This window comes from Oncorhynchus clarkii, chromosome 15 (assembly GCF_045791955.1).
Source record: "Oncorhynchus clarkii lewisi isolate Uvic-CL-2024 chromosome 15, UVic_Ocla_1.0, whole genome shotgun sequence".
NCBI classification, from domain to species: Eukaryota; Metazoa; Chordata; class Actinopteri; order Salmoniformes; family Salmonidae; genus Oncorhynchus; species Oncorhynchus clarkii.
In genome coordinates, this window is record NC_092161.1 from 34,496,764 (window position 1) to 34,523,757 (window position 26,994).

Consider the following 26,994-nt stretch of genomic DNA (forward strand, 5'->3'; position numbering starts at 1 on the left):
GGACTTTACGGAAGAGGGGCCAGAAAAAAGTAAAAAAAATAAGCAAACATGTTTGGTGTTCGCCAAAAGGCATGTGGGAGACTCCCCAAACATACACAAGGTACTATGGTAAGATAAGACTAAAATGTACCTTTTTGGCCATCAAGGAAAAACACTATGTCTGGCGCAAACCCAACATCTCCAATCACCCCGAGAACACCACCCCCACAGTGAAGCATGGTGGTGGCAGCATCATGCTGTGGGGATGTTTTTCATCGGCAGGGACTGGAAAACTGGTCAGAATTGAAGGAATGATGGATGGCGCTAAATACAGGAAAATTCTTGAGGGAAACCTGTTTCAGTCTTCCAGAGATTTGAGACTAGGATGGAGGTTCACCTTCCAGCAGGACAATGACCCTAAGCATACTGCTAAAGCAACACTCAAGTGGTTTAAAACTTCTTGAGAATACTTGACACGCAGACGTCCCAAGTATGCCCCTGGAAATGCAAATGCGCTACGCTAAATGCTAAATGTACTCGTTACAACTCAATCTTTGATCAAAATTCACAAGCAGGGTATTGAATTAAAGCTACACTCGTTGTGAACCTAGCCAGCAAGTCAGATTTTTAAAATGCTTTTCGGCGAAAGCATCAGAAGCTATTATCTGATAGCATGCACCCCCCAAAATGCCAGCTCGACACGTAAACAACAGATTTTGCGATAGCCGGCGCTACCCAAAACGCAGAAATAAAATATAAAACATTCATTACCTTAGACGAGCTTCTTTCTTGGCACTCCTATATGCCCCATAAACATCACTATTGGGTCTTTTTTTCGTTTAAATCGGTCCATATATACCCAAAATAGCTTTGTATGGAAGTTGTGTCATTCAGAAAAAATCATCGTTTTTAAACGCTGCGTAATTTTTTAAAATTAAAAAAGTCGACGATAAACTTTCACAAAACACTTCGAAATCCTTTTGTAATCCAACTTTAGGTATTAGTAAACGTTTATAATCTATCAAAATGATTACAGGGCGATGTCTCTTCAATAGGTCTTCACTTCAAAAACAATGCCATCTGATCTCTCCCTCAACTGCATCCGGGTGAAGACTGGGAAAATGGAGGTCAGACAGAAGGATTTTCCAACAATTAATTCAATTGAAAATTAGGACAATGGCGCCATCGTGCGGAATTTGTATGAATTGCAGGCAGATTCCCATTAAATTCTGTTCTCTTTTAACAACTGGTGGAAGTGACTTATGGAAATTATTTTTTGCTTTCAGAGAGCAGTTTTTCTTGCGTTTTTCAATGAAACACACGATCTGTTATAGTCACAGCCGTGATTTAACCAGTTTTATAAACTTCAGAGTGTTTTCTATCCACACATACTAATCATATGCATATACTATATTCCTGGCATGAGTAGCAGGACGCTGAAAAGTTGCGCGATTTTTAACAGAATTTTCAAAAAAGGAGGGGGTAGAAGTAAGAGGTTTTAAGGGGAAATATTTAAATGTCTCGGAAGGGCCTAGTCAAAGCCCATACCTCAATCCAATTGAGAATCTGTGGTATGATTTAAAGAATGCTGTACACCAGCGGAACCCATCCTACTTGAAATGGCTGGAGGAATTTTACCTTGAAGAATGAGCAAAAATCCCAGTGGCTACATGTACCAAGCTTATAGAAACATACACCAAGAGACTTGCAGCTGTAATTTCTGCAAAATGTGGCTCTACAAAGTATTGACATTGGGGAGGGTGAATAGTTATGCACACTCAAGTTTTCTGTTTTTTTGTCTTATTTCTTTTATCCCAAAACAAATTTGCATATTCAAAGTGGTAGGCATGTTGTGTAAATCAAATGATACAAACCTTCCCCCCAAATTATTTTTAATTCCAGGTTGTAAGGCAACAAAATAGGAAAAGGTCTAAGGGGGTGAATACTTTTGCAAGCCACTGTATGTATGGCGTGCACACATTTTTTTTACAGGTATTCTTTTTTCAGCATTCTCACATAGGTGTTCCTCTTTTCCGGGTTGGATAGGACACTGTGTAGAGCTATGGCGATTGTGTCATCTGTGGATGTGTTTGTGTGGTATGCAAATTGGAGTGGGTACAGGGTGTTAGATAAGGTGGAGCTGTTGTAGTCCTTGGCAAGCCTCGCGATGCACATCATGATGAAATACTGAGTGATACGATATTCATGTAGGCTAGTTATCTTTGTTCACATGGATACAAGGACAATGGTGGACATTTTTAAGCATGTGGTAATCATAGACTGGGACAGGGAGAGGTTGAATATGTCTGGGAACACTCCAGCCTGCAAATCTGCATGCTCTGAGGTCACGGCCATGGATACCGCCTGGGTCAGCTGCTTTGTGAATATTCACTCGCTTGAAGGTCTTACTCATGTTGGCCACAGATATCGAGAGCTTAAATTCCTCTAAAGCAGTGGCGGGCCCACGTAGGGTGATCAGTGTTGATTACCTCGAAGCGAGCATAGAAAGTGTTCAGCTCGTCTGGGAAAGAGGATTTGGTGCTCTGGTTTAACTGGTTTTCCTTTTGTAGTCAGTGATTGTTTCTAGTCCTTGTCACCTGCGTCTCGCATTCATGTCTTTTTTGTGTCTTTGATTGATTTCTGGAGGTTATAGCTGGTCTTTTTGTGTTCATCCATATCCTTAGAAATCCGACTGGAGTTAAATGCATTGGTCCACGCTCTGTTTTGTGTGGATGTTGCCATTTACCCACGATTTCTGGTTGGGATATGTGCAAATAGTCATTGATGGAACAACATCCTCTATGCAGTTCCTGATTTTGATTGGTCAGACAAGCATTGAACAGATCTTACCACAAACAATTCCTGATTACATTTTTGCCTGTAGGCTGTTAGGAGTAGGACGGAGGTGTCATTGTAATGTTTTCTTTTAAATCCAACTAGAATCCCTCCACAGTCTCATAGAAGATCTAGATACTTTTTCTAAACTCTCTGAATTAAAAACAAATTATGATAAATGTAATATATTACGTATTGGATCACACAAAAAAAAAACTTTTACATTACCATGAATTTTACCAATAAAATGGTCTAACGGGGATGTGGACATACTCAGTGTACATATCCCAAAAGAAAATAAATTCTCACTCCAAAACATTTTTATAGAAAGTTTGCAAAAATATAAATCTTGCTACAATGGAAAGGAAAATCACCCCGATTACCTCTTTAGTCATATCACAGTTGACCTATTTGCTTATACACTGCTCAAAAAAATAAAGGGAACACTAAAATAACACATCCTAGATCTGAATGACTGAAATATTCTTATTAAATACTTTTTTCTTTACATAGTTGAATGTGCTGACAACAAAATCACACAAAAATGATCAATGGAAATCAAATTTATCAACCCATGGAGGTCTGGATTTGGAGTCAGACTCAAAATTAAAGTGGAAACCCACACTACAGACTGATCCAACTTTGCTGTAATGTCAAAGGGAGTCAAAATGAGGCTCAATAGTGTGTGTGGCCTCCACGTGCCTGTATGACCTCCCTACAATACCTGGGCATGCTCCTGATGAGGTGGCGGATGGTCTCCTGAGGGATCTCCTCCCAGACCTGGACTAAAGCATTCGCCAACTCCTGGACAGTCTGTGGTGCAATCCACTGTTGGTGGATGGAGCGAGACATGATGTCCCAGATGTGCTCAATTGGATTCAGGTCTGGGGAACGGGCGGTCCAGTCCATAGCATCAATGCCTTCCTCTTGCAGGAACTGTTGACACACTCCAGCCACATAAGGTCTAGCATTGTCTTGCATTAGGAGGAACCCAGGGCCAACCGCACCAGCATGTGGTCTCACAAGGGGTCTGAGGATCTCATCTCGGTACCTAATGGCAGTCAGGCTACCTCTGGCGAGCGCATGGAGGACTGTGCGGCCCCCCAAAGAAATGCCACCCCACACCATGACTGACCCACCGCCAAACCGGTCATGCTGGAGGATGTTGCAGGCAGCAGACTCTGTCACGTCTGTCACGTGCTCAGTGTGAACCTGCTTTCATCTGTGAAGAGCACAGGGAGCCAGTGGCGAATTTGACAATCTTGGTGTTCTCTAGCAAATGCCAAACGTCCTGCACGGTGTTGGGCTGTAAGCACAACCCCCACCTGTGGACGTCGGGCCCTCATACCACCCTCATGGAGTCTGTTTCTGACCGTTTGAGCAGACACATGCACATTTGTAGCCTGCTGGAGGTCATTTTGCAGGGCTCTGGCAGTGCTCCTCCTGCTCCTCCTGGCACAAAGGCGGAGGTAGCGGTCCTGCTGCTGGGTTGTTGCCCTCCTACGTTCTCCTCCACGTCTCCTGATGTACTGGCCTGTCTCCTGGTAGCGCCCCCATGCTCTGGACACTACGCTGACAGACACAGCAAACCTTCTTGCCACAGCTCGCATTGATGTTCCATCCTGGATGAGCTGCACTACCTGAGCCACTTGTGTGGGTTGTAGACTCCGTCTCATGCTACCACTAGAGTGAAAGCACCGCCAGCATTCAAAAGTGACCAAAACATCAGCCAGGAAGCATAGGAACTGAGAAGTGGTCAGTGGTCACCACCTCCAGAACCACTCCTTTATTTGGGATGTCTTGCTAATTGCCTATAATTTCCACCTGTCGTCTATTCCATTTGCATAACAGCATGTGAAATGTATTGTCAATCAGTGTTGCTTCCTAAGTGGACAGTTTGATTTCACAGAAGTGTGATTGACTTGGAGTTACATTGTGTTGTAATGTAAGATGAACTCAGCAAAAAAATAAATGTCCCTTATTCAGGACCCTGTCTTTCAAAGATAATTCATAAAAATCCAAATAAATTCACAGATCTTCATTGTTTCCCATGCTTGTTCAATGATCCATACACAATAAATTAACATGCACCTGTGGAACGGTCATTAAGACACAAACAGCTTACAGACGGTAGGCAATTAAGGTCACAGTTGTGACAATTTAGGACACTAAGGAGGCCTTTCTACTGACTCTGAAAACACCAAACACCAGGGTTCCTGCTCATCTGCGTGAAAGTGCCTTAGGCATGCAAGGAGGCATGGAGGACCCTGGTGTTTGGTGTTTTTCAGAGTCAGTAGAAAGGCCTCTTTAGTGTCCTAAGTTTTCATAACTGTGACCTTAATTGGAGGACTGCAGATGTTGCCAGGGCAATAAATTGCAATAAATTGCAATATCCGTATCCGTGAGACGCCTAAGAAAGCGCTACAGGGAGACAGAATGGACAGCTGATCGTCCTTGCAGTGGCAGACTACGTGTAACAACCCCTGCACAGGATTGGTACATCCGAACATCACACCTGCGGGACAGATACACGATGGCAACAACAACTGCCTGAGTTACACCAGGAACAGGCAATAGGCTGAGAGAGGCCTGGACTGAGGGCATGTAGGCCTGTTGGCAGGCCCTCACCAGACATCACCGGCAACAACGTCACCTATGGTCACAAACCCACCATCTCTAGACCAGACAGTACTGACAAAAAGTGCTCTTCACTTACGAGTCGTGGTTTTGTCTCACCAGGGGTGATGGTCGGATTTGCGTTTATCGTTGACGGAATGATCATTACACCGAGGTCTGTACTCTGGAGCAGGATCGATTTGGAGGTGGATGGGTCCGGAATGGTCTAGGGCGGTTTGTCACAGCATCCTCTGAGCTTGTTGTCATTGCAGGCAATCTCAACGCTGTGCGCTACTGGGAAAACATCCTACTTCCTCATGTGGTACCCTTCCTGCAGGCTCATCCTGACATGACCCTGCAGCATGATAATGCCAACAGCCATACTGCTTGTTCTGTGTGTGATTTCCTGCAAGACAGGAATGTCAGTGTTCTGCAATGGCCAGCGAAGATCCCGGATCTCAATCCCATTGAGCATATCTTGGACCTGTTGGATCGGAGGGTGAGGGCTAGGGCCATTCCCCCCAGTAATGTCCGGGATCTTGCAGGTGCCTTGGTAGAAGAGTGGGGTAACATCTCATAACAATAACTGGCAAATATGGTACAGTCCATGAGGAGGAAATGCACTGCAGTACTTAATGCAGCTGGTGGCCCCACCAGATACTGACTCTTACTTTTGACCCCACTTTGTTCAGGGACACATTATTTAATTTCTGTTAGTCACATGTCTGTGGAACTTCTTTAGTTTATTTCTCAGTTGTTGAATCTTGTTGTGCTCATACAAATATTTAAACATTTTGTTTGCTGAAAATAAACGTAGTTGACAGTGAGAGGACGTTTATTTTTTTGTTAAGTTCATGTAAACATTTTTAAAGTGTCATTATTTAACTTCATATGGCTGCAGTAGTATGGAGTAGCTTGGATGAAAGGTGCCCAGAGGTGCCCAGAGTAAACGGCCTGCTCCTCAGTCCCAGTTGTTAATATATTCATATTATTATTAGTATTGGATAGAAAACACTCAGAAGTTTCTAAAACTGTTTGAATGATGTCTGTGAGTATAACTGAACTGATATGGCAGGCAGAAACCTGAGAAGAAATCCAAACAGTAAGTGGGAAATCTGAGGTTGGTCGATTTTCAACCCAGCCCCTATTGAATACACAGTGGGATATGAATAAAGTTGCACTTCCTAGGGCTTCCACTAGATGTCAAACGTCTTTAGAAACTTGAATAAAGCTTCTACTGTGTTGTGGAGCCGGATGGGAGCTCTTTGAGTCAGAGGTCTGGCAGAGAGTCAGGTCCTGCTCATGTGCATTTCACATGATAGCGACCTGAGTTTCATGGCTTCTCTACAGACATAGGAATTCTCCGGTTGGAACTTAATTGAACATTTATGATAACAACATCCTAAAGATTAATTCTATACTTAGTTTGACAAGTTTCTTTGACCTGTAATATAACTTTTTGAAGTTTTCATCCAACATTCGGATGGACCTGCACGAGCGTATGGATTTGTGTACTAAACGCGTAAAAAATAGTAGCTACTTGGACATAAATAATGGACATTATAAACAAATCAAGCATTTATTGTGGAACTAGGATTGATGGGAGTGCATTCTGATGAAGATCGTCGAAGTTAAGGGAATATTTATAATGTGATTTCTGATTTCTGTTGACTCCAACATGACGGATAATTTTATTTATTTTCTTGCATTTTCCGTTAAGTAAAAAAAAAAAAAATCTGACACAGTGATTGCATTAAGGAGAGGTATATCTATATTTCCATGTCTAACAATTGTATTTATCGACATTTATAATGAGTATTTCTGTAAAATGATGTGGCTCTCTGCAATATCACCGAATGTTTTTGGAACTAGTGAACACGTTATGTATACGCGCCAATGTATACTGAGATTTTATCAAACAAAACATACATGTATTGTGTAACATGAAGTCCTATTAGTGTCATCTGATGAAGATCATCAAAGGTTAGTGATTCATTTAATCTCTATTTGTGCATTTTGTGACTGAATTTTTCTGTGAGTTGGTAGTGACCTAACATAATCGTTTGTGGTGGTTTTGCTGTAAAGCCTATTTGAAATTGGACACTGTGGTGGGATTAACAACAAGATTACCTTTAAAACTGTATAAAATACATGTATGTATGAGGAATTTTAATTATGAGATTTCTGTTGTTTTGAATTTGGTGCCCTGCACTTTCACTGGCTGTTGTCATATCGATCCCCTTAACGGGATTGCAGCCCTAGCAAGTTTTAAACTGGCATTGTTTCAAGTGAATGGTGATCCATTTATTAAAGTGGCCAGTGATTAGGTCTCTATGTAGGCAGCAGCCTCTCTGAGTTAATGATAGCTGTTTAGCAGTCTGATGGCATTGAGATAGAAGATGTTTTTCAGTCTCTCGGTCCCAGCTTTTATGCACCTGTATTGACCTCGCCTTCTGGATGGTAGCAGTGTGAACAGGCAGTGGCTAGGGTGGTAGTTGTCCTAGATGATCTTTTTTGCCTTCCTGTGACATTGGGTGCTGTAGGTGTGATGGAGGGCAGGTAGTTTGCCCCCGGTGATGATTTGGGCAACACCTTCTGGAGAGCCTTGCAGGTAAAGGTGGTGCAGTTGCCTCACAAGTCCTCAACTGGCAGCTTCATTAAATAGTACCCACAAATACCAGTTTCAACGTCAACAGCGAAGAGGCGACTTGGGGCGTCTGGCCTTCTCGGCAATGTTGCAAAGAAAAAGCCATCTCTCAGACAGGCCAATCAAAATTAAAGATTAAGATGGGCAGACGAACACAGACACAACTCTGCCTAGAAGGCCAGCATCCCGGAGTCGCCTCTTCGCTGTTGACGTTGAGACTGGTGTTTTGCGGGTACTATTTAATGAAGTTGCCAGCTGAGGACTTGTGAAGCGTCTGTTTCCAAAACTAGACACTCTAATGTACTTGTCCTCTTGCTCAGTTGTGCACCGGGGCCTCCCACTCCTATTTCTATTCTGGTTAGTGCCAGTTTGTGCAGTTCTGTGAAGGGAGCGCTGTAATGAAACTGGCTCTCATGAGGACCGCAACAGGAAAGGATGACCCAGAGTTACCTCTGCTGCGGAGGATACGTTCATTAGAGTTACCAGCCTCAGAAATCGCAGCCCAAATAAATGCTTCAAAGTTCAAGTAACAGACACATCTCAACATCAGCTGTTTAGAGGAGACTAAGTCAATCAGGCCTTCATGGACAAATTGCTGCAAAGAAACTACTACTAAAGGACAACAATAAGATGAAGACTTACTTGGGCCAAAGACATAAGCTATGGACATTAGACTGGTGGAAATCTGTACTTTGGTCTGATGAGTCCAACTTGAGAGCCATGGTTCCAACCGCCGTGCCTTTTGTGAGACGCTGAGTAGGTGAACTGCGGATCTCCACATGTGTGGCTCCCACCGTGAATCATGGAGGAGGAGGTGTGATGGTGTGGGAGTGCTTTGCTACTTTGATACTGTCTGTGATTTAGTTTGAATTGATGGCAGACTTTACCAGCATGGCTACCACAGCTTTCTGCAGCGAAATGCCATCCCATCTGGTTTGCGCTTAGTGGGACTATCATTTGTTTTTCAACAGGACATTGACCAAACACACCACCAGGCTGTGTACACAATCACCCGACCTCAACCCAATTGAGATGGTTCTGGAGTTGGACCGCAGTGCGAAGGAAAAGCAGCCAACAAGTGATCATCATATGTGGGAACTCCTTCAAGACTGTTGGAAAAGCTTTCCAGATGAAGCTAGTTGAGAGAATGCCAAGGGTGCAAAGCTGTCATGAAGGCAAAGGGTGGCTACTTTGAAGCATCTAAAAAATAAAATATATTTTGATTTGTTTAACACTTTTTTGGTTTACTCCATGATTCCATACATGTTATTTCATAGTTTCGATGTCTTCACTATTATTCTGTAATGTAGAAAATAGTAAAAATAAAGAAATGCCCTTGAATGAGTTGGTGTGTATAACTTTTGACTGCTACTGTATATCTTTTACCTTGGAATGTTTACAAAAACGATTTATGTGTTGCTTTTGATACACTTCGTGTGCACTTAAAAAAAAAAAAATCTTTATAGAATACCAAACTGAGAAGGAAGACTTTAGTGTACTGTCTTTAAAACTCAATCATTCATCCCAAATGGCACCCTATTCCCGTTACAGTGCACTTCTTTTGACAAGGGCCAGTAGGGTGCCATTTGCGACACAGACAATGTGTCTGTTTTCAGAACGGGGCTGAGTTACAATTCCAAGTAACAGTTGTTTTATGTCAAGCTGTCAGAGAAAAGGACAGAGTTGTGCTTGGATGCTAGACTTCTACTTGTACAACGTCAAATACTTTTGAAAAATTCTTGCTGTACTGTTCCTTTTAGTTACTATGAAAATAGATCTTTGGTTGAATTTGTTTCTGTTCAAGGATACAACCACGGCTCTGTTTGCAGCCATTATAAATATTGAAACCCTCTCTCTTAACATTTTACATTTATTTCTCATTGGAGCTTGAAATTGATTTGAAGTTGGCTGAACGAAGACAAGCATTTGAACCCCTAGCAGCCCAGTGAGAGGAGAGATGAATTGGAAAGTGTTTTTGCTGAGAGAAGCTACATTCTGATAATGTTAGATTGATAAATGCTCGACACGTCTTACTACAGCGATTTTCTCTTTTCCCTGTTTGTGCTCAGTTGACAACGTTCGATTCAGACAGACACACTGCTTTCCAAGCTCTCTAGTTTGTCCTGTCTCAAACCAAAACAGAGTTGTGGGGAATATATGTAGTGTCTGCTGTGCTACTGGCTTATTTGTTATAAAAGGCTTGATTTATTTATACTTTCTTCCATTTTATTTATATTTTGTTATGCTCACGTCCGTATTACATACTGTTGCTCAATGTTTCAATGATCAACCTTTCAGATGGTTGGTGTTCTAGTCTAGTCATATCTTGGAAGTCAAGGAAAGTCTAGTATGCTTTGTGTTTCAGTCAGATGAGTTGATCAACAGAGTAGGAGTACTGATTTAGGATCCGCAATACCTTTTTAGTTCATAAATAAAGGGTTATATTGCCAGGGAAGACCTTATCATAGATCAGCTGTAATACTCTCAGATGCTAGATGCCTACATCAGACAGTAGTGATGGGGGGGGGGGAAATCAATACAGTTACATATGGCAATGTTATTTAAATTGTATTTTTGCTGCTGTTGGTTGCGTTGGCTAGCGCTATAGTCGGCTGTACCTGCGCCAAAACGCAAGAATGTTTCATCCTATAGCTTGTTCTCCATCTTCTTTTTAAATAGTGAGCCAACACGTTTTCAGCACTTCTATTTCCCTGACTGATCAAAACTGGTTTTCTAAATCTCCCTTTTGTGTCTCGGTAGCAGACATATAGAGAGCAATATGTTTGGAACATTAAATTGCAGTAAAATCACAATATCAAATCGCAATACATTTAGAATCGTGACAATCGCAATACATATCGGCACTTAAGTATCATGACAATATTGTATCGTGAGGTCCCTGGCAATTTCAAGCCCAATCAGACAGTCACACCATCAGTCATAATCACCACCAGATTTTCCTACTCTTCTCCCTCTCCAGCTGGCCATGACTCACCTCAGCCACCACCTGAACTTCGGCATGAAACCAGACCACGCCTGAAACTTCCTGTCCAACTGTGGCATCCGCCAGCCCAAGTATGGAGACAGGGAGGTCCTCCACATGTATATGATGAGGAAGAAGGGTGGGTACCTACAGTACAACACATACGTGCAGACACACACAGACACAGACGCACGCACACACACACACACCACACACACACTTCATCAATATTGATTAATGGATGTAACTTCTATCTATGCTGAATAACCAACCTCTCTCTGGTTGGTCAGGAATCAACACCTTGATCAACATTAAGTCTTGTATCAGACAAGACGACCCCTTCTCTCCAGGTAGACTCTACTTCCATAAGGAGGTCTACGCAATGTCACCAACCACTGATGCAATGGACATTCTTAATCCCTTATCTAATACAAATTTAGCAAATGCAAAGTCCCTAAATCAAGCAGTTGCTGTCCTGCAATGCCTCAGTGTGGGTAGGCCCTGCACTTATTTCCATGAGTGAGTTCTAAGAAATATCACAAACCACTGATGCAAGGGCCATTCTAATTCCAATACACCTTTGCATTGTGTGCTAATACATGTGTGCTATTAGATTTGTGAAGGTTTGAGACAGAATAAATACACTTGAGCAGAATGAATCAACTTGATTCAAACCGGTATAGGTCATATTTCAGGTCACTATTGGATTTTCACCTGTGATATTTGTCAGATTGTGTTGATTTGGTTTGTCTCAGAGACCTGTGGTTCCTGTGTAAATGTCTGATCTACTATAGACTGAGATGCCCATTAAATTATCTCTCCCTCCCTCATCTCTGTCTCTTTCTCCTCCCCACCTCCCTCCCTCTCTCTTTTTCTCTCACCATATATTCCTCTCTCGGTCTCTTTCCTCTCTCCCTGTCTCTCTCTCTTTCTCTCCTCAACCCCCCTTCACTCCTCATCTCTTTTTTTCTCTCTTCCAGGATCAATCACAACGAGCGGCTGGAGTTTCTTGGCGATGCCATTGTGGGGTTTCTCACCAGGTGAGATTTATGTCCGTCAGGTCCCTCGCTTTCATTTTTTTGACAGACACGTTTGCTAATCGAACATGGCGACGACTCTCTCCCCCTCTTCTCCTCCTTCCTCTTACTCTACTCTGTGATTTCACCCTTAATTGGGGATTGGGTTGTAATTTCACTACAGCCCTTTTCATAGGGCCTTACTGAAAGTCTCCATGACAACCAGCAATTAGCTGTGTAAATGCTGCGTGTGTTATTGACTGAGTCACTCCCAGGTGAGAGGGTACCGTTGTGGCCCAGGCACCACTCAGCGTGCACTGCCATACTACTAATTACATAGAGCTATTATTACTACAGTCACTACCTCCCTACCTAGCTACCTCTCTGCATCCCAAATAGTACCCTATTCCTTATGTAGCCATATGGGTCCTGGTCAAAAGTAATGTACTACATAGGGAATAGGGTACCATTTGGGACACAACTTTCTTTGGATAGAAAGATAGCTGGAGAGGGGAAATGTCTAGGCTAGCCCAGCTTAGCTCATTAGGTAGTTTCTGCACGTCAAATCATAGAAGCCTCACCGGGAAAAAGGTGAGCTGAGGGCTGCCCTGTTCATTTTAAAATGAAAACCTTCCTAGGGATGAGTTGTTGTTTTTCACTTCTCTCCGTTTTCCATTTCCGGCTGTTTGTTGTTAGAGATGAGAGCAAGTAATTTATTTCACCCCTGCCAATATATAGCCTTGGATAGACCTAGCCCCGACTGCAAGAGTTTGACTGTAATAGGAGTTGACCGTTAGGAGTGGATGGCTAGGAGTCCGTTTTAGCTGTTTTACCCAGCAGATATCTGCGTCCCAAATGGCACCCTATTCCATTTACAGTGCACTACTTTTGACCATAGCCCTCAGTGAACTATAAAGCAGATACGGTGCCATTTGGGATTCAGCCATGGATGGAGTGAGTGAGGAAGGAAAGGGGTGGTTAACTGCTGTTTCTGTGGACTTGGGCAGTTCCTCTCATCTTGTGTTGCTCCTCTTCTGATGTAGGCATTCATAAGGACCCGTTCAGCCCACGCAACTCGCTTTGGCCCTCCTCAGAGCTGTGAATAATGTATCACCCTCTTGTCTAGTTAACTGATGAAGCAAATCCAGTTAACCACCCTTGCTTCCCCTGGCAGGCACTGGACCTGCTCTGGACCACTCTACCTACCTCTTTCTCGCTCTCTCTCCCTATCTCTCTCTATTTTCCCCTCTTCCTCACTCGCTCCCTCCATTCCAGCACTGCAGTCTCCTGGACTGAACAATTCTGAAACCGGAGTACCAGGAGCTGGGGATATAGAATATTTAGGTGTAAAATAGCAAGTGTGCTGAATTGGGATAAGGTGTTTTATTCGTCTTGATCTTGTATGGCCATTTGATGCCATGTTGATTCATCACAGGCATATGTACCTACTGCCAAGGAATAATAATTAGTGGTAGGGAGAGATAAATTAACCTAAGGAACAGAACATCACTACATCACTCACACACATCAGAAACCACCAATGGATAACCTACAACCATTCATTGAGCCTTGTGTTTTTCAAAATGCCTGTACTGGTGGCAGTAATAGCTTTCCTTAAATGTATCATGCAACAAGATAGAACTGCCAAAGGGGGAGGAGTTGCAATCTACTGCAGAGATGGCTTGCAAAGTTCTGTCATACCTTCCAGGTCTATGCCCAAAAAGTTTGAGCTTCTAATTTAAAAAATGAATCTCTCCAGAAATAAGTCTCTCACTGTTGCCGCCTGTTATAAACCCACTCAGCTCCCAGCTGTGCCCTGGGCACCATATGTGAATTGATTGCCCCCCACCTATCTTCAGAGTTTGTTCTGTTAGGTGACCTAAACTGGGATATGCTTAACACCTCAGCAGCCCTACAATCTAAGCTAGATGCCCTCAATCTCACACAAATTATCAAGGAAACCACCAGGTACAACCCTAAATCCATAAACATGGGCACCCTCATGGATAATATCCTGACCAACTTGCCCTCCAAATACACCTCTGCTATTTTCAATCAGGATCTCAGCGATCACTGCCTCGTTGCCTGCATCCGCTATGGGTCCGCGGTCAAACGACCAGCCCTCATCACTGTCAAACGCTCCCTAAAACACTTCTGCAACCTGGCCCAGGTATCCTGGAAGGATATTGACCTCATCCCGTCAGTCGAGGATGCCTGGTCGTTCTTTAACCCTTTCATGCGTGAGTTCCAATATCTCTAACGGTCGCCCCAGCGTGAGTTTTTTTATGCACGTGATGTTAGAATGTTCTCTCCATTCCAGAATGTGATTGATATGTAACAGTACATTTGATCCGCGCTGCCCTCAAACTAAAGCACGCAGCCTGTTTATATTTATACGTTGTTTCAACTTCAATTTCAAATTATTTTCTAACAAGTTTTTATTTTCTAAAAACAGTTTGAATTTAGGTGTGTTCCACCTCCTCATTCATTCACATAAAAATTACATTTTTGGGACATTTCTGACACGGACAAAATTCCCCAAGCACTTCCCAATTGTTTGTGCAGTTCACGTCTGCAGACATTTGCTCATCTCCCGTCAGAACAAGATCTGCACACGTGTTCACATTTTCATTCCACATTTCTATTGTAGCGTACTGTATGTATGGAGCATGATATATTTGTGTATATTCTTATCACCGCGGACACGTGAGGTAATTTTACTAATTTTATAACCTTTATGGTGTTATAGTCAATCATGCTTATGTAGCCACATTCTTCTATTAGCTCTGTAAAACAATGCTAATTGCGTCAGAGAAGTATTATCTTGTGTTGCATTTTGAAGCTACATGGCCTTATGACTCCCAAGTGGTGCAGCGGTCAAAGGCACAGCACATCAGTGCTAGAGGCGTCACTACAGACTCCCTGGTTCAAATCCAGGCTGCGTTTCTATCAAAGTAAGTTCCTTATTACATTATAATAGTTTCCGTGTGCCGTTTCTGCTGTAGCTCACTGTATGTATGGATCATAATATATTCCTTATAACTGCGGACACGTGAGGTAACGTTACACATTTTATAACCTTTATGGTGTTATAGTCAATCATGCTTACGTAGCCACATTATTCTATAAGCTCTGTATAACATTGCTAGTTGCGTCAGAGAACTATTAACTTGTGTTGTATTTTGAAGCTACCCTGGCCTTATGACTCCCAAGTGGCTCAGCGGTCTATGGTACTACATCTCAGTGCTAGATGTGTCACTACAGACACCCTGGTTCAAATCCAGGCTGTATCACAACTGGCTGTGATTGGGAGTCCAATAGTGCAGTGCACAATTGGCTCAGCGTTGTCCGAGTTTGGCCGGTGTAGGCCATCATTGTAAATAATAATTAGTAAATAAATTACTTGCCTAGTTAAATAAATAATAAATATGACCATGGTATGTTTATTTGGTCTATTCAGCATAGCTCTGTTCTGCCCTGCCTTGCAGGGGTCAAAAGTTTCTTACTGTTATAACTCAAATCTGTGATTTTGTCAATGCAATAAACTATTTTTTATAGCAGTGTTTATTATGTTACTTCTTTGTAGTATTGTTTTATTGCTATATCCTTATATTGTAATCTAATGAATATTTCCTCTTTATTCTGTACTTTCAGAAACCACAAACATTATTTGCCAATATCATAACTGGAGCTGGACATCTTTGGAGCTGAAGAATGAGGACAGCTTTTGTATGCTAACGTACACTCCTTAACAGTTTTACTGGATGAAAACACAGCAAGAAAACACATATGCCAATATGTAATAGTCATCTATTTTATTGCAGTATTGGTAGTTGTTGTTTTACTAGAGGACAAAAATCTGAATATGCATAACCCATATTTAATATCCATGCAGTGACTGAACAACAACTGCATTTCCACCCCCATCTCTAAAGGCATAGTATCATGGCTGGTCACCTGTCAAGTCACCTGTCAGGTCAGTCAGTCAATGGATTTGTATGTGAACTGTACATCCAATTACAAAAATACCTTGTTCAGTAATCATCTCACTGTTAGTTGGTGGTGAACTATGTGGCCGTTGAGGACAGCAGTGTTGATCAAACGGAAAATATCTTCTTATACCACTTTGTCGTTTTCCAAGTGTATTCCACAAAGCTGTTTATCATGTCCGCCTTATCCACGGCCCCCATTTTGAGGTTATAATCAAGCACGCAGTCTGTTTTTTTTCTCTCTCTCGTCAGGTGGTCCACCTTCCCTGTGGCCGACATGGTTGCTGTATGGACAGTGGAGAGGACATGGACGTCTCGCTTGTCATGCCACTTTACTGCCAGCTGTTGACCGTTCTCCTGGAACTCCACCTCCCCTCTCTGCATCTTCCTGCATCCGAATGCCGGCATCCCCTTCCTGTTCGACCTGACTGTGCCACGGGCCCCTGTGCCGTTGGAGAGCAGATGCTGGAAGGATGTGGGACTGCTGTACCAATTGTCCACGCACAAAGTGTGTCCCTTGCCGAGATGAGGAGCCAGCATGGTCATCACCACGGACCCTGACACCCCAAGCCCCTCATAATGTTTGATGACAGTGGTGGACCCTGTGTAAACTATAATGTCCTGGACAAATCCTGTCTTCACGTCGCACATGACAAAGAACTTGACTCCAAACCTGTGCCTTTTGGAGGGAATATATTGACGGAACTCCAGCCTACCTTTCCATAACATAAGGGACTCATCAATGCATAGGTCCTTGTATGACACAAAGACCCGACCAAATGATGATGTCAGGCTGATAAGAACATTTCTTATTTTGTATAACGGGTCACTTAGGATGGCAGTAGCATTGTTGACGAAATGCAGGCATCGCAGCAGAACTAGGAAGCAGTCTTGGGAAAAGAGGGTGGCAAAGAAGGGAGTTGCAAACATAGGGTCTGTGTTCCAGTATTCTCTTAGGGAGTTCTTCTTTACTATTCCCATGAGAAGTACTGTCACCAGGAAGGTATACATTTCACTAATTGTGGTTGTCACCCATTTAGCGAGTTTCCCCCTCACTCCTGGCTCTCTCTTCTCCTGTAGATCTAAGGCATAGAGATTGGTCTCCTCAACTATGTCTCCCACCAGCTCCTCTGTCAGAAACAACTTGAAGCACTCTGCCTCAGTTGGAAATGGCAAGGGGCGTTGCACTCCAGACTGGGACTCGTCAAAGCAAACAGCAGGGCCAGGAGGGGTGAAATTACTGGTGGCCTTCCAGCTACCACAGAACTCCTGTACTTCTTCCACTGTCGGTCTGCCTCCATCACCACCAGCATTTTCAAAGGGACCTGGTACTTCGTCAGTGGACAAGGGAAATTCAGATTCAGGGTTCTCAATGGCTACACGGTTGGGGGGCAGCTCCTCACTGTCACTGTCAGAATCTCATTCCTGACTTTCATACTCAGACTCATTGTCAGAATATTTCCACATTTGTGAGTTGTCTCCTTTTTAAATACATTGTTAATGCTACAGCTTAGCTCACTAGCTACATACATAAACAACAACACTGAATGGCGCAGAGTGGGAGGTTACGTGGTTGACTACCGGCACGCGCCACTTGTATCAATAAATCACTATCAGAAAATGTTTTGTGTGGCAATTATTTGTGTATTTACGGTTTAATTCACATGTTTTCAATTCTAGGTGAAAAATCATGCATTCTGATTCTTGCACAGATTGTAATGGGCACATATTATGTGTGTAAAATACTTTTTTGAAGGTTGTACTGATTATGATGAGCTAAGCTTATTCCAGCTGTGTAGCCATGTTTTTTGACATACAATGCATTCTGGGTTTCATGTCTGTTTGACCAAAGATGTTATAACAAAATGAGGTGAGTAAGAGTTCACTAATTTTTTGAGGACTTCCGGAAATTAATGGTGGGATGTGAACGACGGTAGATGACACACCCCTTCAACATAAACAGACCAAACTCATCTTGTCCTCTCTTATTATCTTCGGTTTCTGTGAGGAAAAAATGCATGGCTGCGCGTTGAAACTAATCGTCGGATTACTTTCGATTTCTATAAAGTGTTTTACCTAGTTATTTCGATCAATGGTGAGCTCACCCATGATGTGATTAATTATACATAGTAATTGCTATTAGCTAATTCATATTGCAGTTTATGTCAGCCGGGAGTTAGAAAATATGACTGTGTTAGGTCAATCTTTCCTCAGTTGGCGCTAGGACAAATGTAGCCTACATTTTTCCGGTTAGGATGATTGTGTTATGCTATATTTACTTCTGTGAATATCTGAACATTGCATCCAAAGATAAACTGCTGACATTATGGACATAACTTTGTAAGGACTGTGTTTGTGTAAATAGTTTCTGAAAAAAGTGTGGCCATCTCAAACGCTGATTGTTGTGTCATTTGAAACTGCCGTTCTAAGCGAGCATTCTAAACGAGTGTTCTAATCACACGGGTGTGATCGTAAGCTTCAGGGACCACTGTAGAACGATCACACCCGTGTGATGGTACGTGTGAAAGGTTTCAAAGCAATTTCCTCACCGTCTTAAATAAGCATGCCCCTTTCAAAAAATGCAGAACTAAGAACAGATATAGCCCTTGGTTCACTCCAGACCTGACTGCCCTTGACCAGCACAAAAACATCCTGTGGCGGACTGCAATAGCATCAAATATTCCCCGCGATATGCAACTGTTCAGGGAAGTCAGGAACCAATACACAAAGTCAGTTAGGAAAGCAAAGGCTAGCTTTTTCAAACAGAAATGTGCATCCTGTAGCTCTAACTCCAAAAAGTTTTGGGACACTGTAAAGTCATTGGAGAACAAGAGCACCTCCTCCCAGCTGCCCACTGCACTGAGGCTAGGCGACGCAGTCACCACCGATAAATCCATGACAATCGAAAATGTCAATAAGCATTTCTCTATGGCTGGCCATGCTTTAATCCTGGCTACAGCAACTCCGGCCAACAGCTCCGCAACCCTCGCAGCTACTTGCCCGAGCCTCCCCAGCTTCTCCTTCACCCAAATCCAGATCGCAGATGTTCTGAAAGAGCTGCAAAACCTGTACCCATACAAATCAGCTAGGCTAGACAATCTGGACAGTCTCTTTCAAAAATTATCCCTGCCATTGTTGCAACCCCTATTACCAGTCTGTCAACCTCTCTTTCATTTCGTCCGAGATCCCTAAAGATTGGAAAGCTGCCTCGGTCATCGCCCTCTTCAAAGGGGGTGACACTCTAGACCCAAACTGTTACAGACCTATATCCATCCTGTCCTGCCTTTCTAAAGTATTTGACAGCCTAGTTAATAAACAGATCACTGACCATTTCGAATCCCACCGTACCTTCTCCACTGTGCAATCCGGTTTCCGAGCTGTTCATGGGTGCACCTCAGCCATGCTCAAAATACTAAACGATATCACAACCGCCATCGATAAAAGACAGTCAGCTCACTGGTCACGATAACAACACCCATCCGTAGCACACGCTCCAGCGAGTCCATCTCACTGGTCATCCCCAAAGCCAACACCTCCTTTGGCCGCCTTTCCTTCCAGTTCTCTGCTGCCAGTGACTGGAACGAATTGCAAAAATCGCTGAAGCTGGAGACTTACATTTCCCTCACTAACTTTAAACATCAGCTATCTGAGCAGCTAACCGATCGCTGCAGCTGTACATAGTCCATCTGTAAATAGCCCACCCAATCTACCTACCTATCTACCAATCTATCCACATATTGTTTTTATTTATTTTTGCTGCTCTTTTGCACACCAATATCACTACTTACACACCATCATCTGCTCATCATCATCTGCTCATCTATCACTCCAGTGTTAATCTGCTAAATTGTAATAACTTTGCGACTATGGCCTATTTATTACCATACCTCGTCATACCATTTGCACATACTGTATGTATACTTTTTTTCTATTGTGTTATTGACTGTACGCTTGTTTATTCCATGTAACTCTATGTTGTTTCTGTCATACTGCTTTGCTTTATCTTGGCCAGGTCGCAGTTGTAAATGAGATCTTGTTCTCAACTAGCCTACCTGGTTAAATAAAGGTGAAATAAAAAATAAAAAATAAAAAAACAAATACGTACTTACCATATGAGCAAGAAATCTGAGAACAGCAAAACAACAATGTGCCGTAATCTACCCATGCTCTGGCTGTTTCAACATAGAGTAGTACTACTACTGAAGCAGGACTTTCATTCATTAATAGCAGCTTGACATGTAACAGTCACACTTCATTTCTTGGGGATTAATGATTAACCAGTGGAAGCAATGAAGAACAATTAAAACCACTGTTCAAAACGAATGTTTGTACTAAAGGTTTTAAGGTCCATACAGAGATTGGCTACATAGCTACACATCCATAGGGATACAGGTATTTGTAGCCTCCTCTACACAATAAGCAAGAAAAGAGTTGGCTAGGTTACTTCAGCTGCATTGTATGGAAAATATGTTCAAACACCAATGTTAACGTTACTACAATAAAGAACAATGGCAAGTGTTTGAATTAGACTTTTTTTTTATGAACAGCAAGGCAAGCTTACAAAATTGTACATTCAATTTGCAGTAAACGTTTAAGCTAGATTCTTTACATCCACTGGGTTTCACAAGATGACAGACTGGTTTGTTCAGGAGGACCTAAAACATTAAACAACAGAAATTGCAATTCATACTAATGTCAAACTCCCATATAGCCAGCTAAATGTATAACCAGATGATTAATGTTAGCTGGTCAGCTAGCTTGTAAAATAGTTATTTTCATAATTTAACTTTATGACAAAAAAACATACGCATTATTGTTTCTCTACATTAACAAATACATAATTGAAATTAATGAATTATTTTAAGAATTATGTATTCCAAATGTGATATATTGCCGTTTGATCACAATGCCCTGACGAATAGACCTTTTGAAAAAGCCACACCTGGTATTGGTCCAACGTTTTGGAGAATGTGGACAAAGAACAGTAATGAAAATGTAGGCTAGCTGGTTGCCTGAACACAGCTGTGGTTCTGGTAGACTTCGACCCATTGTCAGCCATTTAAGATCTAATGGGTCTGTGGTTGGTTACCTGCACACAGCTGGGGATCTGTAAACCATCGTCGGCAATCTTGGATCTAATTGGTCTTTAGTTGCCTGCACACAGCTGGAGATCTGTGGCCCACCAGGGGCCATCTTGGATCTAACAGCTCAGTCTGTGTGCTTCCTGTCTTCACAGTGTCCATCTTTACTACCGGTTCCCCTGTCTGGAAGAAGGAGGCCTGGCCACCTACAGAACAGCCATTGTACAGAACCAGCACCTGGTTATGCTAGCGAAGGTGAGAGTTGTACCCTTTTTGGGGGAAGTTTCACGGACACAGATTAACTCTGGTCCTATTAAAGCAAGACCTATTCAAGACCAAGACCGGAGCAAATCGAGTCAGAGTCAAGACCAACAGCGGGGGCGGGATGGGGACAAGGGGTTCGAGACAGAGTCAAAACCAAGACTAGAAAAATGTGAGTCCAATTGAAGATCATGTTTGTAAAATCGCCACCATAATAAGAGTTAAAAATATCCAGTATTTCTGTGTTCATATTTCAGAAGAACATATGGATTCTTTAGACATTCAGAATGGTTAAACAATGCAAGCTGAGGGAAAATAGAGCCGCTCTACAAATGATTAGTAACCCAAACACAGTGGGAACAATGAGAAAATCCCCAAATCCAGATGTGCTAAGCTAATAAACGTACCCAAGATGACTCAAAGCTGTAATCGCCGCCAAAGGTGCTTCTACAAAGTATTGACTCTGGTGTGAAATGTTATGTAAATGAGATATTTCTGTGTTTTCTTCTCAATACCTTTGCAGAAATGTCTAAAAACATGTTTTCACTTTGTCCTTATGGGGTATTTTGTGTAGATTACAGGCCCCTTACAGTGTGTGTGTACTGTAGCTGAGTGCCATACAGAACAATACAAGCATTCTGCTACATTCGCAATAACATCTACTAAATATGTGTATGAGACCAATAAAGTTTGATTTGATTTGAGAGACAGGTTGACATTTATTATTTTCCTTAGATAGGCCAGCTGCAATGTCAAAATGTGCTATATTGTAAAAATGTATTTAAAAAAGTTTTAGGTTTGGGCAAGACATTAGGGTTAGCAGGCAGCTTTTTTTTCACCACCTCAACCATCTCTGTATCGGACAAATATCAAAGTGTCAGTTATCAAAGACAAAAATATGGTCAGGAGAAACGGTGATTGTGTTATTTGCTCCCATAATTGTGTGTTATAGTAATTGTGTGTTATAGTATGATGGAAATTAAGCTATCCTGCTAGCCTGAACTAGTCAACCAGGTCAGAAAACTGTTATTGTTCGCAGTACTGCATGGCATAGATTGTGACTGTATGTGTTGGTACAGTATGTTTCGTGCTTTGCCAGAAAATTGAGCTGAATCGCTTCATGTTTTATGTGCACAGACCAGACCTCTACAGGGAGTCAGACCTGAGACCCGCCATGGCCACCTGCTTTGAAGCCCTCATAGGTGAGTGTGTCCATCCATATGTCTCTGTAATTCACAGGTGTGTGTGTGTGCGTGACCATGCTCGAACCAGAGTGTTGTATCCAGGTCAGTGTGTATGTGTGTGCAGTATAACTCCCGTCAGGTCCAGACACATTAAGCAGCTTTATTGATCTCTCTATAGATGGGCTTTGACCTCTGGCTGGACAGGCAGTCCCTAGAGTACCACATACACACACATATACACACACACACCCCACACAGACTAAGCTGTCTGTAGGGACAGTCTCCTCTCTATCCCCCTTGGGCGGCAGGCAACAGTAGGGGAGCTAAGAAGCGCTCGGTCCTGGCGAGTGTGCAGTGTCGGCAGCTTTCCCATCTTATCACCATCTTGATTAAACCATTTCAGCCATTCCTCCACTCCCCTGATAGGCAATGGAGATTACGTCCCAAATGGCAACCTACTCCCTATATTGTGCACTACTTTTCATCAGGGCCATGTGGGTTTCCCGATTGGCTCTGGTCAAAGTAGTGCACTGTGTAGAAAATAGGGTGCCATTTGGGACACAGTTGGGTGGCTTTAAAAAGAAGAGACAAAATTAAAGTGGGCAAGAAATGAGAGGCAAACATTGTTGAGAGTAGTGCTGTATTGCGTCTTGGATCGGAGTGGTCCCTCGCCTTTCTCTGGGCCCCGGGGCCCCCAACCATACTTGTTCATATTGGCTGCGAGATCAGCTTAGTAATCTATTCCATCCCATAGCTGCTCAGAGAGAGAGAGAGATCGAGAGAGCGAGAGAGAGAGAGACTCATCCTCTCATTTCTTCTCTCTTTCTATATTTTTACATAGAATTTCAAAGCAAGTGACAGAAAATAAACTAAAAGGAACTATACAGGGGAAATAAACAATCCTCCCAAAAACGATATGTTGGTATTTCTTTCAAAATACTGCAAAACGCAGCATCATACGGCTTTGATGATGGATTTTGCATCATTTGTCTGTATTTTGAAATGTACATATCTTGAAAACTTGATTGCTGACAATGGACTAATGAATCAAACATAGTTTTGGTGTGGAATTTTCCTTTCACAATGAACACTACACTCACAATTTTTTTTAAAAGAATATAGATGTTTCAAATGTCATTACTGTGCATGTACAGTGTTGCAACTATGTGCAAATAGTTGAAGTACAAAAGGGAAAATAAATATAGGTTGTATTAACAATGGTGTTTGTGCTCTGCCGATTGCTCTTTTCTTGTAGTAATAGGTCACACATCTTGCTGCTGTGGTGACACACTGGCATTTCGCCTAATATATATTCAAGTTTATTAAGATTAGATATGTTTTCAAATTCTTTATGGGTCTGTGTCATTTGAGGGAAATATGTGTCTCTAATAAGCTCATACATTTGGCAGGAGGTTAGAAAGTGCAGCTCTGTTTCCACCTAATTGTGCAGGAATTGTACACATAGCCTGTCTTCTCTTGAGAGCCAGATCTTCCTATGTTGACCTCTTTCAATGGCAAAACCATGCTTACTGAGTCTGAACATAGTCAAAGTTTTTTGAAATTTTAGACTCAGTCACAGTGTTCAGGTATTCTGCCACTGTTTATTTTTTGTTTAGTGCCAAATAAAATTCCAGTTTGTGTGAAGTAATTATCTTTTTGTTTTCTCATGATTTGGTTCGGTCTAATTGTGTTGCTGTCTTGGGGCTCTGTGGGGTCTGTTTGTGTCTGTCAACAGAGTCCCAGTACCATCTGGCTAAGGGGTCTCTTCTGCAGGTGCATCTCTCTGTAAGTGAGGGCTTTGTTATGGAATGTTTGAGAATCACTTATTCTTTTTAGGTGGTTGTAGAATTTAATAGCTATTTTCTGGGTTTTTGATAATTAGCGGGAATCACCCTAATTCTGTTCAACATGCATTATTTGGTGTTTTGCGTTGTACACTGAGGATGGTTTTGCAGAATTCTGCTTTTTTGTGTTTGTCCCATTTTGTGAATTATTGGACCTCACAACCATAGAGGACAATGGGTACTATAACTGATTCAAGTATTTTTTTTTGCTAGGTCCTAATTGAGATGCCAAATTTTATGTTCCTTTTGATGGCGTAGAAGGCCCCTCTTGCCTTGATCGTTCACAGCTTTGTGGAATTTACCTGTGGTGCTGATGTTTAGGCAGAGGTACAATAGGCATAGTTTTTTTGTGCTAGCGGTGTCTAGGTGGAATTTGTATTTGTGGTCCTTTTTTTTGGAATAGCATTATTTTTTGTCTTATTGAGATTAACTGCCAGGGCCCAAGTCTGACAAAATATATGCAGAAGATCTAGGTGCTGCTCTAGGCCCTCAACTGCAAACAGTAAACATTTGACTTCAGAGTCTAGTGGGGTAAGGTTGGGTGCTTTAGACTATTCTAGAGCCTTCGCCAATTCGTTGATATAAATGTTGAAGAGGGTAGGGCTCAAGCTGCGTCCCTGTCTATTCAAACAACCACACACTTGTTGTTTCTATAAATGTATTTTATAATGCTGTATGTATTCTTCCCAACACCGCCTTCAATCAATTTGTATATCAGACTTTCATGCCAAATTGAGTCAAGCTTTTTTTTAAATCAGCAAAGCATGAGCAGACTTTACTTTTGTTTTGCTTTGTTTGTTAGTTTGTCAAGAAGGGTGTGCAGGGTGAATATATAGTCTGTTGGACTGTAATTTGGTAATTGATTATGTATATGTTTTTGCTGTTTGTTATTTGTTGTAAGGCCAAAAAGATTGGAGAAGTGTTTTACCTATTTTACATGACCAAAAGTATATGGACACCTGCTCGTCGAAAATCTCATTCCAAAATCATGGGCATTCATATGGAGTTGGTCCCCCCCTTTTCTTCTATAACAGCTTCCACTCTTCTGGGAATGCTTGCCACTAGATGTTGGAACATTGCTGCGGGGTCTTGCTTCCATTCAGCCACAAGCATGAGGTCGGCCACTGGCTTGTCGTCAACGTTCCAATTCATCCCAAAGGTGCTCGATGGAGTTGAGGTCAGGGCTCTGTGCAGGCCAATCAAGTTCTTCCACACTGATCTTGACAAACCATTTCTGTATGGACCTCACTTTGTGCACGGGGCATTGTCATGCTGAAACAGGTAAGGGCCTTCTCCAAATTGTTGTCACAAAGTTGGAAGCACATAGTCATCTAGAATTGAATTGTATGCTGTAGAGTTCCATTCACACGAACTAAGGAGCCTAACCTGAAACACATAAAACAGCCCCAAACCATTATTCCTCCTCCACTTAACTTTACAGTTGGTACTATGCATTCGGGCAGGTAGCACTATCCTGGCATCCACCAAATCCAGATAAGTTTATCGGACTGCCAGATGGTGATGCATGATTCATCACTGCAGAGAATGCAGTTTCCACTGCTCCAGAGTCCAAAGGCGGCGAGCTTTACACCACTCCAGCCCACACTTGGCATTGCGCATCTTAGGCTTGTGTGCTGCTGCTTGGCCATTGAAACCCATTTCAGTGAGTGTTGCAACAAAAAACAGATGATTTTTACGTCCTACTCTCTTCAGCACTCTCTGTTCCCATTCTGTGAGCTTGTGTGGCCTACCACTTAGGGGATGAGCCGTTGTTGTCCAAGACGTTTCCACTTCACAATAACAGCACTTACAGTTGACCGGGACAGCTGTAGCAGGGCATACATTTGTATGAACTGACTTGCTGAAAAGGTAACAATCTATGATGGTACCACGTTGAAAGTCACTGAGCTCTTAAGTAAGACCATTCTACTGCTAATGTTTGTCTATGGAGATTGCATGACTGTGTGCTCGATTTTATATCCCTGTCAGCAATGGGTGTGGCTGAAATAGCCAAATCCACTAATTTGTAGGGGTGTCCACATACCTTTGTATATATAGTGGATATATCTTCTTGTTGTTGTCTGTTTAGTGTGTTCCAATTTTACCAGAAGTGGTTTGATTCTATGGATTCTTCAGTAACTGGTTTCTGACATGCTGTTCTTAATTTGTCCTTACTGTATTTCTACTGTTTTTAGTGTTTCACTATAGTGAAGGCGTAGGCTCAGGTTTTCTGGGTCTCTGTGTTTTTGTTTGGATAGGTTACGTAATCTCTATCTTATGTTTTATCTTATGTTTTTGCCTTCATCAAAACATTTGTCATCGCTGGTAATTTTCATAGGTTGTCTGGTTTAAATATTTACATTTGATAGGGAAGCTGAAATATACTGTTTAGGTTTCTACTGTCAAGTTTACACCTTCCCTTTTGCAGCGAATTTTTTTCTTCCAGAAGTAGTCTGTTTTCTGGTAGGTTTCTCCAAAACTTTCCATCAATCTATGGCATTTCTTTATAGTACGTGTTTTGCTCAGCTCTGATGCCTCATGATTGAGTATTGCTTTATT

At 42.2% G+C, this 26,994-nt stretch overlaps 1 pseudogene; it reads left to right on the forward strand.

The window, feature by feature from the left end:
- The window catches only part of LOC139366842 (ribonuclease 3-like), a 160,735-nt pseudogene that overhangs the window by 34,180 nt on the left and 99,561 nt on the right, over positions 1-26,994 (forward strand).